Consider the following 12,313-nt stretch of genomic DNA (forward strand, 5'->3'; position numbering starts at 1 on the left):
AATGTGTCTCCATAACGTTATTTTACAGATGCGCATCTGAAATCTGAAATTTGGGAGAACATACTACTAGTGTTCGCTGGTGAGAAAATACAGCTGGAAGGAAGAAGGGAGGGAAGCTGAAGGAGAGAGAAACAGAATGCATTTGAGAGAAAATGCTATTTAGACTAAAATAGAATACTGCAGATAGCACGACAAAGTGGTTAAAGTGTGTCTTATGGAGCAGAAATGGCAAAAAATCCCACAGTAAAGAGATTTACAACTGGATTGTTAGTTCTGGCTTTTATCCTGCTAGTGTTGTGGCTTCTAAACACATCAGTATTCTCCTTTGATCCATGTGCTAATTAACAACAAACACTCTGCCCCCTCTCCCAGATTCTTTCATCATTTTAAACCTAATCTAATTCTAATCCAGCTGTTCACTGTAACAAATGTAATCATCTAAGAATTTAAGAACTATTTTTGATGAACTAGTGAATATACCTCATTCTCAACAAAAATACTGTTTGAGAGGAAAAGTTGATGGTATTTGCAACCATTTAAGTGCATCCACACATGCAGACATATACATATATATGTATATATTTATGTATCTGAGTGAATTGCATTAATTAGAGTGGCTACCTGGATTAGGATTACTCTGGGCTTTGCTGATGAAAGAATTCGGAATGTTGTTTGTTACCCTGTAATACCTATATGAATATATTAACCCTGTAATGTTACTACTGCCGAAGCTCCCTTAGATGTAATCAAGGATGATTGTATAGGGATGTATATTGTTGCACTCTTTCCAATCATGAAACAGAGAACAATAAATATACTGTAATGTGGAAATTGTTTAGGAAATTAGAATGCATTTTACTAAACCCTGTAAAAACCAACACCATCTATATGTGTTAATATATTGATACTAACAGATTTTCCTTTATCTCTTACGTGACTATAATTCCTATTTTTCGCTAGCATTTTTATTATGGACAGACACAGTATTTTATTATGGATGGATATAGAAACAAAAATAATTCCCTCTACAGAGGGTATAAAAATTATATGTCATCATATATATTATATAGATAATGTATTTTGTATTATAGGTAAATATTTATATATTTGTATTATATATAAAATATATAATATACAAATATTTATATATTTGCATTTTATATAATATATATTATATATAATATAAAAATTATATATATATATAATATAGGGACTCGATTAGTTTCTGCTAGTGTGAAGACAAGTCATATCACGTCTAGGGGCCATGATGATACGAGCAGTCAGAGGATTTCTTGCATTGTGATGAGTGCATATAAGTTAAACGAGCCACTTATCAGTAGAATTGATAGCAGGATAACGGCTAGGGTTACTTCATATGAAATTGTTTGGGCTACAGTTTGTAATGCGCCAATTAGTGCATAATTTGAATTTAATTGCTCTTCCTGGTCATAGAATAGAGTGGACGGCTAGGCTTGATACGGTTAGTAAAAATAGGAGGCCTATATTAAAATTAATTAGAGGATCTGGTATAGGGATGGAGGTTCACAATAGGAGAGCGAAAGAAAGGGCCAGGGTTGGAGCAATAATACAAAGGTTAATAGCAGATGTTGAGGGCCATAGGGGTTCTTTGCTGAAAAGTGTTATTGTGTCAGTGAAAGGTTGAAGCAGTCCCGAAGGGCTTACAATGTTAGGCCCTTTGCGTAGTTGTATGTAGCCTGAGTTTTTGTTGAATGAGTGATTTAAAATCAATACTGATAATAATGATAATTATTACTGAATAGTTATATTAATGATAACAATAAAAGTATTAATATTAATTATTAATAATGACTGATATTAACAATTGATACTGATCTTATTAATTAGAAAACAATAATATTAGGTACCAATAATTAATATTAATATTAATAATATGAAAACTTTTTATTAGCAATTATTTCTCACTATTGATATTGGTAATTAATATTAATGTTAATCATAAATAAGTAATAATTAATAATAATATTACTCCTAATACCACAGTGCATGTACACCCACCTATGATTTTGTTCCTAATGTCCAGGGAGGGAGAGAGCATGGTATTACTTTCAATATTGCAGTAGGTGTACACCCACCCGGTGATATTGATCCGAATATCCGGGGGGTGGAGTATGATGTTACTCCCAATATAGCAGTGGGTGTACATCCACCCGGTGATATTGCTCCTAATAGTCGTGGAAGAAGAGAATGATATTACTCCCAGTATCGCAGGGAGTGTACACCCGTTCTGTGATATTGTTCCTAATATCCGGAGGGGGAGAGGGTGATATTACTCCCAATGTCGCAGGCTATGCACACCCACCCTGTGATATTGTTGCTAATAATATCCAGGAAGGGAGAGGATGATATGATTCCCCATACAGCAGCAGCTGAACACCCACTCTGGGATATTATTCCTAATATCCATGGAGGGTAGAGGCTGATATTACTCCCAATATCGCAGGGGGTGTACATCTATTCTGTGATACTGTTTTTAATATTCAAAGGTGGAGAAGTTGATATTACTCCCAATATCACAGAAAGTGTACAAACCCGTGTGATATTATTCCTACTTCCAGAAGAAGAGAAGATGATATTACTCCCCATATCGCAGGAGTTGTACGCCCACTCTGTGATATTTTTCCTAATATGCAGGGCGTGAGAGGATAATATTATTGTTAATAGCGCAGGATGTGTACAGCCCTCCTGTGATATTGTCCTTAATATTCCAAGGCGAAGAGGATATTACTGCCAATATCGCAGAAAGTGTACACCACCCCAGTGATATGGTTCCCATGATCCAGGAGAGAAGAGGATGGTATTATTTTCAGTATCGCATGGGGTGGACATGCCCCCAGTGACACTGTTTTGAATTTCAACGTGGGAGAGGATGGTATCACTCCCAATATCACAGGGGGTATAAACACTTCTTTGATATTGTTCCTAATATTCAGGGGTGGAGAGGATGTTATCACTCCCTATAGTGCAGAGGGTGTACACCAATCTGTGACATTGTTCATAATTTCTAGAGGGGGGGATGATATTACTCACAGTATCGTAAACACGCTGTGTGTCCACCGTGGGTCATGATATCCAGGGATGGAGAGGAGGGTGATATTACTCCCCATATCGCAAGGGGTGTCCAACCCGCCTGTCACACTGTTTCTTATATGCAAGGGGGAGAGGATGATATTACTACCAATATCAAAGACGTGTACAGCCCCCCTTGTGATATTGTTCCTAATATCCACGTTGGGAGAGGATGATATTACTCCCAATATCACAGAGGGTGTACACCCCGCCTGTGATATTATTCCTACTATCCAGAATAAGAGCGAATGATATTACTCGCAATAGTGCCGGGGTGTACACCCCCCTTGTGATATTGTTCCTAATATCCAGGGAGGGAGAGCATGATATTAATAACTCCCAATATCGCTATGGGTGTACACCCACCCTGTAATATTGCTCCTAATATCCAGGGGGTAGAGTATGACATTACTCCCAATGTAACAGTGGGTGTACATCCACCCAGGGATATTGCTCCTAATAATCATGGAAGGAGAAAATGATATTACTCCCAATATCACAGGGAGTGTACGCCCCTTCTGTGATATTGCTCCTAATATCCGGAGGGCAAGAGGATGATATTACAGCAATATCACAGGCTGTGTACACCCACCCTGTGATATTGTCCCTAATATCCAGGAAAAGAGAGGATACGACTCCCCATATAGCAGGAGGTGTAAACCCACCCTGAGATATTGTTCCTAATATCCATGGAGGGAAAGAGCCCTATATTACTCCCAAAATCTCAGGGGCTGTCCATCCCCCCTGTGATATTTCTCTTAATATTCAATGGCGGAGAGGACGACATTACTCTCAATCTCGAAGAAAGTGTACACTCCCGAGTGATATTGTTCCTAATATCCAGAAGGGGAGAAGATGATATTACTACTCATATCGCAGAAGGTGTACACCCACTCTGTGATATTTTTCCTAATATGCAGGTTGGGGAGATGATAATATTGCCAATATCACAGAGAATGTACACCAGCCCTGTGACATCGCCCTTAATATTCAAAGGCGGAGAGGATGACATTACTCCCAGTATTGCAGAAAGCGTACGCTTCCCATTGACATTGGTCCCACGATCCAGGAGAAAAGAGGGTGATATTGCTTTCAATATCACAGGGTGTGTACACGCCCCCAGTGATATTGTTCCTAATTTCAACGTGGGAGAGGATGATACTACACCCAATGCCACTGGGGGTAGAAACACTCCTGTGATATTGTTGTTAATATCCAGGGGCAAGAGGATGCCATTACTGCAAATAGTGCAGAGGACGTACACCCGTCTATGACATAGTTGGTAATCTCCAGAGGCGGAGAAGATATTACTCACAATAACGTAAACACGCTGTGTGTCCACCGTGGATCGTAATATCCTGGGGGGAGAGGCGGGGTGATATTACTCCACTACTAGGATTTTACCTCTACTGCCACTCTTCGTTAACACCCTGGGACATTATTTTCCACGTTCTAGGAGGATGGCACTACCAAAATCACAGGGGGTGTATACCCTGCTATATTATTCGTAATATTGTAGGGGAATGTTCATCCTGATGTCACAGGACTGTACACACCGTGATATTATTCACAATACCCTGTGGGACATTAATAATAATGTCACAGTGTGTGTGCACTTTGTGGTATTATTCGTAATATCCTAAGGGGAGGTTGCCCTTATTGTCACACGGGGTGTGTTCCCTTTGATATTATTTGTAATGTCCTAGAGGGATGTTACTCCTTGTGTCACAGGGTTTGTCCACCTTATCAAATTACTCGTATTATCCTTATAAGATGTTACTCCCTATATCACAGGGGGTGTACACTCTGTGATATTATCGTAATATTCTAGGGAAATGTTACTTTTAATGTCACAGAGCGTGTACACCTTGTGAAATTATTCGTTATCGTTTTGTGGGATGTTACTCCTAATGTCACACGGGGTGTACACACAGTGTAATATTCTATGGAAATCTTACTCGTAAATCACAGGTCCTGTACACCCTTTAATATTCTTTGTAATATTGTAGGAAAACGTTACTCTGAATGTCACAGGGCATATACACCCTGTCACAAAATTCATAATATCCTAGCGGGAGTTCACCACTAATTTCACAATGCATGTACGCCCTTTGATATTATTCGTATTATCCGAAAGAGATATTACTACTGATGTCCCAATGCATGTACATTCTCTGATATTATACGTTATATCCTCGGGGGATGTTACTTCTAATGTCACACGGGGTGTACTCCCTGTGTTATTTGTCATAATATCCTAGGGGAATTTTACTTTTAATGACACACGGGGTGTACACATTGTGATACTATTCGTAGTATTCTAGAAAGATATTACTGCTCAGGTCACAGGGGATGTACACCCTGTGATATTATTCGTACTATCCTAGGGGACGTTACTCCAAATGTCACAGAAGGTGTAAACGCTGTGATATTACTGGAAATGTGTCAGGGAAAGGTACTCGTAATGTCTAAGGGCATGTACATCATGTGTGCACAGCCCCTGTGATGTTCTTTGTGATATTCTCGAGGGATGTTAATCCTAATATTACATATGCTGTTAACTATGTGTGAACACCTTTGTGGTATTATTCCTAACATACTAGAAGGATGTAACTCCTAACATCACATGGGGTATACGCCATGTATGTACACACTCTGTGATATTATTCATGATATCTTAGGGAGATGCTCATAATTTTACAATTATTCACGCAATACTTTAGCGGGATGATACTCCTAAAGTCACAGGAGGTGTAAACCCTGCGATATTATTCAGAATATTCCAGGGGGATGTTACTCCTAATGTCACAGGTGTGTATACCCTGCGATATTATTCACACTTTACTCGTGCGATATTACTACTAATGTCACAATGTGTGTACACCTTCTGATATTATTCGTAACATCCTGGGAGGATGTTACTCCTAACGTCACAAGGGTGTACAACCTGTGTTATTATTAGTAATATTCCTGGGGGATTTTAATTTTAAAATCACATGGGGTGTCAACCCTGTGATCTCATTCGTCATATCCAAGGAAGATGTTACTCCTAATGTCACATGGGGTCTACACCCTGGGATATTATTTGGAATATCCTAAAGGGATGTTATCTTAATGTCATAGGGTGTGTACACCTATCGATACTGTTTGTAATATCCTAAGGAAATATTACTTTAAAAATCACAGTGGGTGTACATCATGTGTGTACACCCTGTGATATTATTCACAATATCCCAGGGAGGTATAGCTTTTAATATCACAGCAGATGTTCTCTATGTGTGTACACCCTGTGATACTCTTCATAATAGGCTATTCAGCAAGGCGCCCACGCCCACCTTCCAGCCCCAGAGGCCGGAGCGGAAGGGCAGCACCAAGGACAGTGGCCACCTGCGGACACCCAAGTGGCCTTACAAGGTGGCCAAGGAGGAGAAACCGGAGGCTGAGGAGGCCGAGAAGAAGCGCCAGGCCAAGGTGCAGGAGAAGCGCCCGCCGCCCTGGAAGAAGAGGAAGTGAGAATCCGCAGGTGCTTGACACGGAGTTGGAGGGCAGGGTGAGGCCGCGGGGCTGAGCACCATGGCCGCTACCGGGACCACCAGGCCGCGCGCGTTTCCACGCTGTCTTTCTATGAAGCTCCCAGGAAGGGGCTGGGGTAGCCACATCGATTCGCCTGACACCAGCCACCCTAGCAATCAGTACACCTAGCGGGCATGTTGCCGAAAAGGCTCCCTTTAGAGAACCTCAATTAAGGTGTTTTTAAAGATCAATGTATTAGGCCGGGCGCGGTGGCTCACGCCTGTGATCCCCGGCACTTTGGGAGGCCGAGGCGGGTGGATCACCTGAGGTTGGGAGTCTGAGAGTACCTTATCAACATGGAGAAACCCCGTCTCTACAAAAAATACAAAATTAGCTGAGCACGGCGTCACATGCCTGTAATCCCATCTACTCAGGAGGCTGAGGCAGCAGAATCGCTTGAACCCAGGAGGCAGAGGTGGCAGGGAGCCAAGATCGCGCCATTGCACTCCGGCCTGGGCAACAAGAGCCAAACTCCGTCTCAACCAAAGAGACCTCAATTTATTAAAGGGTATTTTCTGTGTGATTTTGTATTTTTAATTGTTATCCAGTTTGCCAAGTTTTACAAGTGATAGGGCCCCTTGTATCCAAGGCAGTTTTAATACACTTGCCTGAAGACCTTGTATTTAAAATACTGTTTCTAGCAATAAATATGTATGATACCTGTAGGAGTTTACACAGAAATCATGGGATTCTCTCCCTTTTGGCTGTTTGTTTTGGTCTTTTCTTCTCATTGTGGGTGCACATGGACACTGGAGGTTTCTATTAATTTGATTAAGTGATGCCGGATATTTCTATTTGATGGAGGGATTGACTCATTCAGCCACATGATCAAGTGAGAAAGAGATATCATATTTTATTGTATCTTTTTAAAAAGTATTATCCGTACAGTCATATATTGGGGAAAAACATTTATCATCAAATTATAAAACAATGCAGACATAAGCATGTATGTATTGCTAGAATTAATCTCTTTTTAATCAAGGAGTTTTAGATAAACTGGATAGAAAATCTTTAACATATTAAAAATAGATATGAGGGAAAAGTGTCATTTGATTAAATGGGGGAAATGTAATCGATGATTATCAGAAATACAAAATTAAGCCTTATATGCTCTTAAGTAAATCGAATCCAGACATCCTTAAAATGTAATAAAAGGATGCAACAAGAGTAAGAGGCAAATTAAAGGAATAGGGGGGAGGTGATGTTTAGAACAAGCAAAGAGAATGCAATGGGAAGCAAACATATTTTAGGCAAATTCTCCTGGAGTGGACCAGACAGCCCTCTCTTCCAGACTCAGTTCCAAAAAGTCCCTTATGTGGGTATTTCTTTTATTTTTCCTTTGAGGACTGCACTTGGTGTTTAGTTCAACCTCATGCGGACCTCATGGAATTTCCAAGACGTGGGGCCTTGGCATTGTGGCACCTTCCTGCCACACATACATAATTCACAGCATTACCAAGTCACCACGAGCTCCACGCTCACCTCTGTCAGCCCAGGACCCAGCCAGGCAGTGTCACATGGTCTCCCAGGCATGCCTTTCCAAGCTGGCTATCCCTGCTGTGAAAGTTCTGAAGGCACTGGTCCGGGGAGCTGAGCCCTGGGCCTGTCCTAAAGCTCCATAGGTGACTGCACTGCAGCCCACATGGAGAGCTGCAGCTCTAACACAGGGATTTTGAGAGGCCTCAGTCGCCTTTAAGTGGCACTTCCAGGACACCCATCCTGAGCTCTCACAAATGGCTCCACCTTCCCAAGAATGTCTAATTGTCATTGGAACAGCCAGTGTCTGGCAGCTTCGCTCGGGCTGATGTGGCATCTGACACTTGGTGGGTTGCCAGACATTCCCTCCTGTTTCTGCCATGGGAAGTTGACACTGGGAATGGTATGGAGCCCCCACTTCTACACTAAGCCTTGGGTGTCTGCTGCTTCTAGGTCACAAATGGACATTTCTGGTCCTGACCAGCCACTACCACACTGTAACCGATGCTCATAGTCTCCAGGGATGTGTAGAACAGCAATGGTAGGACAGCAAACAACTGGCGATTTCCCCAGGTCCCACGCTGTTCCGGAGTGGACATGTTAGGTCCCTGTTCCCAATGTGTTCTAGCCTTACCCAGGTGCACAGGGTACACTAGGGCCAGCACAGGGCTGGTCAAATAATGCTCCTGGTGTCCACAAAACAGCTCCAGAGATACCTGCATTTTGAAAAGCCTGCCAAGCCAGCAAGTATGGGACAGGACCCAGATTGCTTTGGCAAACCTGAAGGTGAGCTGGCCACTTGCCTGGTGAGTAGAAGCTGCCTTTACCTGGTCACTGTATGCAGCTTGAGAGAAAATGACAACTTCACGAGGGGATTCTGGTGGAACTGGGAAGCCTGACCTCCCCCGGAGCTTTGGTATGGCCCCAGTGGAAAGACTGGATTTTGAAAACCCACCAGACCCAACTGAAAGAAGGGTCATCCCTGATGGGATCCCAGACTCTCCCTGGTCTCTCTGGACTCACTCTAGATGTGGCTTGCCTGTGGTCAGCCCTTCCCTTTGGCCCATGAGGCAGGTCCAGGAAGCTTCTGCAGCTGTGTGCCTGGGTACTGGCCCAGCACTTCTCATTTTTGCCATGTGGAAGCAGATTTGCTAGTAGAGGAATTTTCCAAGTCAAAGGAAGTGTCACCAAGCCTCTTTTCTCGACCTATGGAGAGCCCATGCTCTTGATTTCTTATTATCTTTGGAGTGGGCAGCAGAGGGGACAAGCAGGCCTCCAGCCAGACTCAGGGAGTGTGGGAGGACAGGGAGAAAAGTCTAGATGATGGGGAACTGGAGCCACCTTGAGGGGGGTGTCCTCGGGTCAGTGTCGGGGTGATCAGATGAGCCAGTTTATATTTAAGCAACATTATTATGTTCAATTATTTTGGGTAAGGGATTCCTCAGGGGAGGTGTGGTCATCTGGTCCCAGAGGTGGAGTGAAATGCCCACTCATCTTCTTGAGCCATTTGGAAGCCCTTTCTTCTAGCCCTAGGTACTGGTGACACAGGCTCCTCGGTCTCAGGAGGTGCACAGGGCTGGGGGAGTGCAGGCTTCTTGTCACTTACCCACTCAGCACTATTGGGCATCGGGCATTCACAGGTCTCACAGTGGCCTCTCTAAAAACCTGGTGTCCTAGGAGAACGTTTATAATTTTTGTCTATTTTTTGTTTCTTTGAACTGCTGCATTCACTCACTGAGGGCTCACCCTCCCTGCACCCCTCCTGTTGTTCAGGAAGGAGGGAACTGATGAGTATGGACCCCCTTCTCCCGTTCTGTCAGTTGCCAACACACCGTCCCCACTGGCTTTATCACCACGTTCTCCCACCCCTGTAGCCTCATCTCTTCCTCCTCATTCACCCTTCCTTCCTTTGCCTGTTTTCTTCTCCCAGTTGCTTAAGTTCTTTATCATCCCTGGCACCACCTATCCTGAGGTCTACCAAGGACAGAAAAGCAGAGACCTCTGTCAGGAAATGTGGTGTTATCATGGTGGGACCTCCAGACCCCGTGAGTGAGTGAACAGCAGGCCTGCCAGCATCTGTGCTGATGGCTAAGAATTCCTACACCGCCTGCCCCTCCCACCCCCTCCTCTTTGCTCAGAAGGGAGACCAGGTTTGCTCTCTTGCAATGACAGCCCAGCCCCTGCTGCGCACAAGGATGGGGCTCAGGGTCCCTCCCTGCACCCTGATGTCAGTTAACTGTAGATAGTGAATTTCAGGTTGACAGCTACCTTCTCAGGGATTTATATGTAAATATAGTTAAAGGAAAAGCTAAAGTCTATTTTACTACTTTTTAGTGTTTGCGAAAATTAAGCTTAAACTGGACAGAATAAATATTTCTCGGACAATGTCGATGCTACTGATTACAAGTGAGATGGGTGGAGCTCGTCCCTTAGTGTAGAATATTTTTCTTGATTGGAGATTGGGGACTCTGCCAGCAGAAATGGCTTTGCGATGGGTGTGAAGTCACTTCTTTCCCTCGGAGGGCCTCTTGTGGATGTAAAAGTGTGTATCAACACCAGTGAAGTCCACCTCCATGTGCATGGAGGCGGCTGATGAGAACACAAATGAGCCATTCCTGGCACTTCCCTGCAGAACCGGTCACTCCTGGTCTGACATTGGAGCACGTGAATTAAGAGTGACAATTTTTTCTACTTGCTTCTGTGAATAAAGTGTTCTACAGTCAGCCAGCACTAAACTCACTAGAAAGGAGGAGGGAAGAGTGTGGAGCCAATCATCTAGAATTACCTCGGTGTGCAGAGGCTGTCCCCTGGCTGCACTTGGGAAAAGCAGAGTGAAACATCCTGTGCCTCTTTCTTCTGGAGCTCCTCCTGACAGTCTCCTGGCAATACTAGAGGCCTTGAGACTATGGAGATCAGAATTTCTGTAGCTTTGTCATCTCAGCATTGACCACTCCTGAGACCTGAGGCTCCTTCTGGGAGCAGGAGACAGGGAGTTTGTGATGTTCATTGGAAAATAGGATTTATGAATGCAGGAGGGCCGTGCTGGACTCCTCTGCCTTCTTCTCTCCCTGCTGTCAGCAGTGACCAGGTCTCCGGTGTGGAGGCCAGTCTGTTGTGGGTGAAAGAGAAGCCCTTGGGGTAAGACCAGACCCCAGGCCTGAAAAGGATGCAAAGCCCGCTGTTTCAGGCTGTCAGGAAGAATCGTGGGTACAAAGTGAATATGATGAAATGCATCCCAGAGAGGAAATGAATGTGCCGTCACTAAGAGGTGGGTCTGGATGCCAGGGCTCTGGCACCCCACCGGCAAGAGGACTACATCCCCTGCAGCCCTGCCATCCACACTACATGATGTGGGGAGTCTGTCTCTTCACTCTTACCCTGGGGACCCAAGACTGCTTTGAGGAGTGTGTCACAGCCCTGATGTGTGCCTTGCATTACTCTTTCCCCAGGTGTGCCCTGAGACTCAAGCTTGCTCATTTCTGTCCTGACACATCTCGCTGGTCCTGTGGTGGTCAGAGTCCTCCTGTTCTGTGTCAGCTCCTAGACATCATTAGTCTTTCACGTGATAAAGTATGAGCACTTTTCTCTTTTACTGTATTTGGGGAAATTCTAACACTCTCCCCAGGGATTTGCACAGGTCCCTCTGGGTCCCATGGTGGGTAATTCTGTGGATTCTGCACCTGGCAGTCAGCACTCCCTCTTGCAAGCCCCTGGGGTCCCTGTTTCTGTGGGCCTGGTCCTTGGTTTCTACCCCAGTACCTTTTTGCTGGGACCTGCCTAGAACTGCCTGGAGGGCCATGGTCTAGGGAAGGACAGGTGGAACCCTGACCACAACAGATCCTTCTAAAACAACAAAGTCACCTTGATGGTGACGACTGCAGTGGGGTGAATGCCATCGCAGCGGGCATGCTGGGAGGCACCAAGGGCTTACCGCAAAAGCAGTTCTTCCCAAGGCACCCTTTGCATCTTCCCCTCCTCACCTCTCAGTGCATTTGGAACTTGCTTACGCGCTGGAATGACTTAAATCAACTGCTCATTTCAGTGCCCCTGCACTCACAGGTTCCTTCATTAACATTTTAAATAAGTGGCTAAAAAAACTCCTCTGGAGGTTGCTTTTGAAAGCAGGAAAAAGAAAAACACACACTACCTGAAATGA

Source organism: Gorilla gorilla, chromosome 9 (assembly GCF_029281585.2).
Source record: "Gorilla gorilla gorilla isolate KB3781 chromosome 9, NHGRI_mGorGor1-v2.1_pri, whole genome shotgun sequence".
NCBI classification, from domain to species: domain Eukaryota; kingdom Metazoa; phylum Chordata; class Mammalia; order Primates; family Hominidae; genus Gorilla; species Gorilla gorilla.